The sequence below is a fragment of the Triturus cristatus genome, chromosome 6 (assembly GCF_964204655.1).
Source record: "Triturus cristatus chromosome 6, aTriCri1.1, whole genome shotgun sequence".
Classification (NCBI taxonomy): Eukaryota; Metazoa; Chordata; class Amphibia; order Caudata; family Salamandridae; genus Triturus; species Triturus cristatus.
This window is the reverse complement of record NC_140589.1, coordinates 987993794-988002057: the sequence shown is the minus strand read 5'-3', so window position 1 is coordinate 988002057 and position 8264 is coordinate 987993794. Positions and strand designations below refer to the sequence as shown.

Genomic DNA, 8264 nt, shown 5'->3' with positions numbered 1-8264 from the left:
ATTACATATGGAGTGTTTAACAAGTCTTTGTAATCAAGAGCAAATCTAAGCATTGAGAGTGGATATGTTTGGATATTTGTAAAATAGCTCTGATTATTAAGGTTAACCCCTTCAGCGCTGGGCGAATTCCGCCGCGGTGCTGAAGGGTTCGAGCGCGGGCGGGCTCATGACGGAACGGTTCCGTCATGAGCACAGCTCAACCGTGGCTCATGACGGAACCGTTCCGTCATGAGCATGGAAGGGGTTAATAATCTAATACTAGGGCCCAGTATTCTCTCTAATATGGGCACATTCAAAAGAAGACTATTGAACGAGCACGGGTAATATCAGGAGTGCAGTTCTTAGGCTCTAATGTGCTAAAGCATTCCCCAAAGGCACTGAATAGGTAAAACCCTTTGATACATCTGCCCCTTATGGCTTCTGTGCACTGCTATTTTGTAAAAAAACAACTACCGGGCCCTTGTCAGGATGCCAACGCAGCTTGCACCACACATTGCCCCTGCCAAAACTGCCAATGACAGTACCAGCATAACTTCTAACCATCACACTCCTGCAAGTGTGGCCAATCAGACTATTCTAGTGCCCCAAAGCTATAAGAATGGCTTTAGTAGCAGGTACATTTTTAATGTATATTGAATTAATATACAACTGTTGTTCTGCTCCTCTCTAAATTAGACAGACAGCGCTACTCTGCGGCAGACTTGAACAATGTCTCAACAGGTAATATTCAAACTAGGCTATTATATAGACATGCACATATAGTTGCAAAAAGAAAGGTACAAGGGAGACTCCAAAGTTGAAGAATGTACCAGAGGCACAATTTATATTAGAACAAGTAGAGAAAAACAATAGTGTCAGCACTGTTTACACTGAATGTAATTGTAACCAGAAAACACTTTGTGCACATACATGCTTGTGACACACAAGGTGAACGGGGCAAGTGTCAAGTGACACAGCGATGAACGGAGCAGGGTGAGCAGAAGTGAAATATTTACTAAGTCCTTCGGGTTCCCCAAAAATTATTTACATGAGACTACAGAAGATTTTTTAGCAATGTGTGAACCAGCGGCAAGCGCCAAAAGTTGAGCTGAGAGGCAACGACGTTTCGACCCTTGGTAAGTCAGGGTCATCTTCAGGACCAGGTAACCATTGCGTAGGTGCTGTACATAGGGAAGTAACGAGGAGAGAGAGTGAGGCACGGGGTGAAGGAAGAAAGTGAAGAATCTTGATCAGAGTGGTTATAGAATAATAGAAAAATACCTGATGGGGGAACAGACCAGGAAGAGTAGATCACTGGTAATGGGTCCGATGCTCATCATGATTTATATACTGCCAGCCAGAGTATATGGGTAGAAAAACGTGCTGAGGGAAGAATGAAAGATATGGTCACAAGGACAGTGGGAAGGAGCAACCACAACAAAGGAAGGAACCGGGCATGAACTCACTCTGATTGGAGCAAAAGAACGTCCCAAGGGTTGCGAGAGGGAGTGGGTGGCCATGTGCGGGCAAAATCTGAATGTGTCCGGGGCTGTAAGAATAAATCTTGGTTAAGGGAGCCAAGGAAGTGGTAAAACCAGGCACCAGCACCGGAAGGGAAGTGCACTTACCTGAGGGTTAGCCGGAGATGCGGCGGTCCAGGGAGAGGTGGTGGAGAGGAGACGGCGTCAAAACTGTGGCGTCCGGGGGCTGGGTAAAGGGAAAAAAAGGGCCGGGAGTGAGCATGGAGAAAACAAGGGCAGTACTGGTGAAAGGACTCGGGGACCGGGTGCGGTCTGTATTGGCACTTACATGGTTGTTTAAGACGGCAGGAATACCGGTTTGGTGGGAAGGTTCCTGCAGGATCCGACCATAGCTATTCGAGTTGAACGGTGTGAGTCCGATTCTGAAGGGCCGGGCTGGAAGCAACCAGGAAGTAGCTACTGCGTGCTCAAAAAGGAGCGCAATTGTTTGAAGGGACAGAAGTAGATGGTGAGAAAAGGGAAATTAAAGGAAAATGAGGAAAGGTGGATCACGAAGATAAAAGAAAATAGTAGTAAAGGCATACATAATGAACAGTCATGATAAGTTAAAAACAATTGTCATTTTCACATCAATGGGACGTCAACCAAAGATAAGCTTACATAAAGATCACGACTTGGAAGAAAAGAATACATATATAAGGAACATTCGTAATGAATTATGAAGAGCAATTATCATACTCACATCAATGGTACGTCAATTAGAGAAAAGCTATCATCATGGACAGTTGTACAAAAACAATTTGGTAAGTTTGAGAGACCCATGTATATAGGTGAAGTCGCCATATAATGGAAGCATGTAGTGGCGACATCAGGTGAGGTGGTTACAAGAGTATGTAATTGAAAAGGGAAGCCCCACAGATGGGGACGGGGCTGAGGGAGCAAGGGCTAGAAGGTCACTGGAGATTAAAAAACCAGGCCCTGGCCTGCTGAAAGAGGGACCAAAGTAAAGACAGTGGATGGCAGGGGAGCAAACAGACGATTGAATGCAGAACAGTTGGGTAGGATTAAGACAGTGGCATTAGAGTTGTATTGTGTTGTTCCACTTATCCAGGGTGTTCAATCCTTGACTAACTTAGTTACATTGTGTAATCCATCTACATTCACACTTGTCGAGGAGTTATTGTAGATTGCCACCTCTAGCTAGTAGTGTTGGTTGATCAATAACTTGCCAAGTCATGTCAAGCTCACTGTGTTGTTTCTCAAGATAATGTGCAACCAGTGGTGCACTTTCAACCTTGCAATGGATGCGGATCTTGTGTTGAAGGATGCGCTGTTTCACTATTTGCGTGATTTGCCCGACGTATGTGAGATCACACGGGCACCGTATCGCATAGATTACATTAGTGAACCAACAATTTATGAAGGATTTTAGTGTATATGTGCAATCATTAGTTTCGAATTCCTTGGTGTTGGTCGTGAGAGATCAAGCTACACAATTTTGGCATTTATAATGTCCGACGACTGGTGGAAGGCCCCATGACGATATGGCAGATTCCTCGTTGTTGATTTTTTTGGGCCAGGTAATGGCGTGCACTAGGTGGTTAGATAGGTTGTTTCCTCTCTTGTAGGAGAAAAGGGGGGTTTCCTGGAATGCTCTTTGCATCCAAGTTGCACTACTTTTTTGGCCACCCACAACGCAAAATGTTAGTCGAGATTTACAAAGCCACGCAAGGGCCAACTTGCATCTGTGTGCATGTCTCTGTTACAAAAAAGTGTTTCAATGCAGCATCTTAGACTGTATCGGGTAGGTGTTACATGGGTGGAGCGTGGGCGATCCAATGTATACACCAATGTATTCTGAGGCAAACCCAGATTTACTGAAGGTAGTAGACTTGGATTTGCACCTAAATGGTGCAATCGTGCTGACAGCAATGCAGTCCTATCCCGTTGTGGTGGCCCTGGAGAAGTAGTGGAGGGACTGGAACAGACAAGAAGAGCTAGGTGGCAGCAACACATCACTCCTGCATTGAGGGACGTCACTGTGCAAGGAGATGACTGTAGTGGAGAAGTGTGGCTCAATGGTTAGAGCGGCAGACCCTGATGCAGAGGTCTGGCCCGGGACCAGGGTTCAATTCCCCGCCTCAGCGGGTCTTGGGCTCAAAAATTCCACAGACCTGACAATTCTCGCCTCGGTGCCATTCCAATCATGGAGTCCCACTCTGCAACTCTGGGCAATAGCTTGCTTAATCTCCACAACGGCCCCCACAACGCTAAGGATGCCTGGCCTCCACCTTGGGGGTGCCCAGGAGTGGACACCTCACAGGAAAAGCCAGGATGGGTTCCACAGCGGTATTCGTACAAGCGCTTTGAGACCCTTGCGGGTGAGTAGTGCGCTATACAAGTATCAATTTACATTTACATTAGTGCCATTTTTTTAGTCCGGCTCGAGCATTAAATAAAAGCCCATGTTCATCCCACTGAGCTCTCATTCATGATTAAAAATGTACCCAGCAATGTGCTACAGCTCCTCTGAAAGCGCTTCAGTACCTCGTCAAGGTATGAAGAGCTATGCAAATGCAGTCGCAAAACATTGGTGAGTTGTGATATTAATATTTTGAACAGTAATAAGGTAGATGTACCAGATAGGGGCACCTGAAGACAGGAGCGCAAAGCTGTAAACAGAGTCAAGACTTGAGCACAGAGAAAGGTATTAACATGCAGGGGCATTAAATCACAGCTCACCATAGTTCCGAATTCGCCTAGAAAAGGTACTGCTTGCTCGTGATTAGTGACAGGACTCTTTAGGACAGAGAGGAATCAGTTAGTTGTAACCTCGGAGGACATTTCTCCCAAAATGGCTATCCACTGTAGCTTCCCGAGGCTTAAGGCTGGGATGCGCTGACTTTGTACAGGAAGCACGGTCACGTTTGGAGAGATAAATGCTCTTTTTTATGCAGAGGCGACCATTTACAAATGGAGTTCGAGGAGATGACTTTATATGGAGCCCACGCTGCGTCGTTCCAAGGGGATGGCTGGTCTACCACGGAGTAAACCATGAAAGGCTGCGCTGAATTAATCACCTCAACAACAGTTTCCAGCCTTCTATTTAGAGAGTGCTGTGGGCTCGTGGCATGCCAAGCCCCAATACAAACCCCATACATGGCTCGGCAGCCTTTGCACTGAAATGAAGGCTTTCACCAGACAATAAACAGAAATCATAAAATGGCGCGAGCCGAAAGCAGCAGCCGGCAATGCTGAATTTAATACTATAAAGGCTGCTGATTGCGTTAATATCAGGGATGAAGTGAAGCTAAAAACATATGGATTAATAATGGCAGGCGAAATGGAAAGATGCCTGGTGCATTCCATATGTGCTACTGTAAACACTGGAAGGCAGACACTGCTCTTTTAAGAGGTGAGTCAAGTTCAACTGTTCAGGGTTGCACAGATCCTGTCTGGCAATTCCGAAGCAGGAATGGTCACAACAGTGTGTCCTTACATGTGGATACATTATTATATTATGAACACGCTTTAAATATCACGTTTAATGTTATGAAAACAGCATTCCCATTTCCAGTGCGTAGCAAGGACGCCATGGGCCCAAATGAAAATAATAACCTCGCCCCTTCTTCGGTGATAAAAACATGTCTATAAGTGGAGTACAGAAGTTCCCTGTCAGCCTTGGGTCCCGGTGCAACTGCACTTGCTGCACCATTGATAGCGTGAAAAAAGTGTTTCGGGTTTGTATTTTGTGCATAAGGACGATTACTATGACATTTTACACGATTTTGCATATATAGAGTGAATTAACATAATTTCTACTAAAACTAATGTCTTAAAATTTGTACAGGAGTGTGTTTATTATTGTGTTTGATTTAAGCCACATTTCTGTGTAAAACGCCATCTTGGACAAGATGGATGCCATCTCTTTCATTCACTCATGTGCATCCTCTACCCACAAGCTTCACAGTTCTCAGTCGAGCAGATGCCATTATAGTTTATTTCCACTGTAATAGTTGATTTTCAATGGCGTAGATGTAAGATTGTAACAAGTATCTCAATCAATCAATCAAATCAAAATTTCTTTATTCGGCTCTCCAAAGAGAGTCATAAAAGATACAAGTACAAATACACAATAAAATACATATTAAAAACACATTGATTTAAAATTCATATTGTGTTGGAATTCATCGCTGACTCAAATAATCACAGTAATGTCGATTTACGGATTTAAGGTTGCGTTACGAAAAAAGTGTCTGGGTAGGAAAACATCTATTAAATTAGTACAATTAATATAACAATGGGGATAGGTTAAATCAGCCTAAGTTCTGTCTATGGCGCATGATGTTCTGTAAGAAATTAGAAACAATGTAAACCAGCCCCTCCCCCTCAAGTGACTGTAAAAACAGTAAAGCTGGGCGACAAGTACGGAAGCCCATGCGTTTTAATAGGGGGATTAGTAATTTCCTCCGCTGATCTGCATAATATTTACAGAAAAGGATGGTGTGAATTGTAGACTGGGATGAACTCCTGTCACAGGGGCAAGGTGGAAGTGTTTTCGCCCAGTTATTTCTCAGCGGGAAAACCACTAGGCGGTGGAAGAGATTCAGTCTAAACCTTACCAAAAGGAACAGCTCGTAAGAAGTGGTACTATAGGATAGGTAAGGCTGGATCCCAAAAACCGTCTGGACTGTTAGACTGTGCCTAACTGTTTGCTTCATGACCTCTGAGTTAAGTCTAAGGTCTTCAAGATGGTTATAACAGAGGTTGTAGAAGGCCTTTCTTGTTAACTCCTGAATCATAGAGGGGTCATGATAATATTTTTCTAGCCCTAGATCGATTAAAAAGTTTTTAACGTAGGATAACCACCTAGATCTATGAACATTGTCAAGGTCCTTGAAATCTTGAATCATTTTTTGAGTAAAGATTGTTTTTTCTGACGCCCATATTCGGTACCATAATAAAAGTGGCTGGATTCTTGCCAGGTCTATCACATACGGTAGGCCTAGTTCCAAGTGGCAGGAGTAATTTGCGGCTGAGGTTGGGAGGGCGAGAAGGTATCTCAGAAAACTGTTCTCTATTGTCTGGATGGGGGCCACTGTTGCGTGGCCCCATACACCCGCACCATATAAAGCCACTGGCATACATTTGGCTTTGTAAATTTTTACCATTTCCGCAGGTGCTTTTTTCCCCAGTTTCCTGGAGAAACTCACAAGTGTGGAGGTGGTTCTCTCAAACTGGAGTTTTCTTACTTCAACTGCCGGTTTCCAGGTTAGTTTTTTATCAATCAGGACACCTAAATACGGATATTTATCAGTGAATGCTAAACTTTCTTTATTCAAATAAATTGATCTAGTTTTATGCTTCTTGCTAACACCAGCCTTCATAACAAAGGTTTTCCCTATGTTGACCTTAAGGTCCAGACTGGCCATAAAAAGAGCGTAGCTATTTAAAGCCCTCTGAAGTTCATTTGGGGTGCGAGCCAATATCACCGCGTCATCCGCATACAGAAGGGCTGGTATGCGGCGGCCAGCTACCATGGGAAGGTCCTGAGCTCCTCTCAACATCTCTCCCTCCAGACCATTGGTGTAAAGGGTGAATAAGAATGGATAACAAAAAGGGGAGGGTCCGAGGGAAAATTTAAAGACCAAGACAGACTCAATCCCCCATCCAATATACTAATACAACAAGGAATCTGTCAGTCTGAGAAACAAGGGCACAGTCGCTAGGAAGGTTTAGAATAAGCGAAGAGTTTGAAAAGGGAGCCTCAGAGTGCTGTAGGATTCATTAGGATTTCCATCAAAAACCAGTGATTGGTGTATATCATCATCTGGATATCCACTCCTTCCCACCACTGTGATTCACTCCATCTTGGAGTTTCATTCGTGGTTAGTTAGTAACCGGAGCACATTTTTATGAGGCCCATGGAAAGGGAAGGAGAGAAGGACAGCCAAGCCACTAGTAAGGGCAAGATATGAAATATATACCAAAAAATGATATATAAGTGGTGCAGTGCAGTAAGGTGAAATGTTAAAAAAGGATAAGGAGGAAAAAAGAAAGTTTATTGAGAAATATTCCTGCCAATCCTTATCTAAAAATGGTGCAGAAACAGCTTCTAACAAATAGGCTGTTTGACAATAGGGTCGACATGTTTCAGCCTGCTTGCCTGGAGGGTCAAATGGCTTTCGTCAGGACCTTCATTTTATTATCGCTACTGCAGCAAAAAGTGAGTGAGAAACTTATAAAATGTGAGACAGTGTTAAAAAATACAACCTTATTATGGTGTACAACTTCTTCGTATTGTCAGTGTGTTTATGAACATCTGTGGAAATACGAAAAGAGAATCACAAAAACAACACAGTGAGTGAAACCATCGAACAAATTCTCGCTTGAAACGCTGTGCCTTAATCTCAAGTGCTTACCTGATCAGCACGAGAAGTGAGCCTCACCTCACCCGGTAAAGACTCAGGTTAGAAGGAGGCCCCGCCCTACAAAATTGAATAAGATGTGGGGAAAATTCAGTACAATGAACCATGAGATACGATGGTTCAAAATCTATAATTTGAGACATTCTTCTGAATGTCCGTTGTATGCTCAGCTTTGAACGCTGAAGTGACTTCACTCAAGAAAACAAAACCACACCTAAAATGATAGACTATGCAGACGCGCAAATACTAGGACACCGGTGGAACACGCAGTGCTCAATTGCGCCGCATCTGTTACAAAGATTAAGAGTTTCAAAGTTTTGAACTCTAGATCGCTCACCTCTCCGTCGGTACCTCGATGTGAAGTCTGAGCCGTTTG

The 8264-nt window shown here is 43.8% G+C and overlaps 1 long non-coding RNA gene across 1 annotated transcript; it reads right to left on the bottom strand.

The window, feature by feature from the left end:
• Positions 1-1260: 1260 nt before the first annotated feature.
• On the bottom strand, positions 1261-1686 carry LOC146820902 (uncharacterized). Its single transcript, XR_014962638.1, has 3 exons — positions 1608-1686; positions 1446-1528; positions 1261-1362 (listed from the first exon to the last, which is right to left on the bottom strand). It is a non-coding gene; the product is annotated as an uncharacterized LOC146820902 (long non-coding RNA).
• Between the last annotated feature and the right edge of the window lie 6578 nt (positions 1687-8264).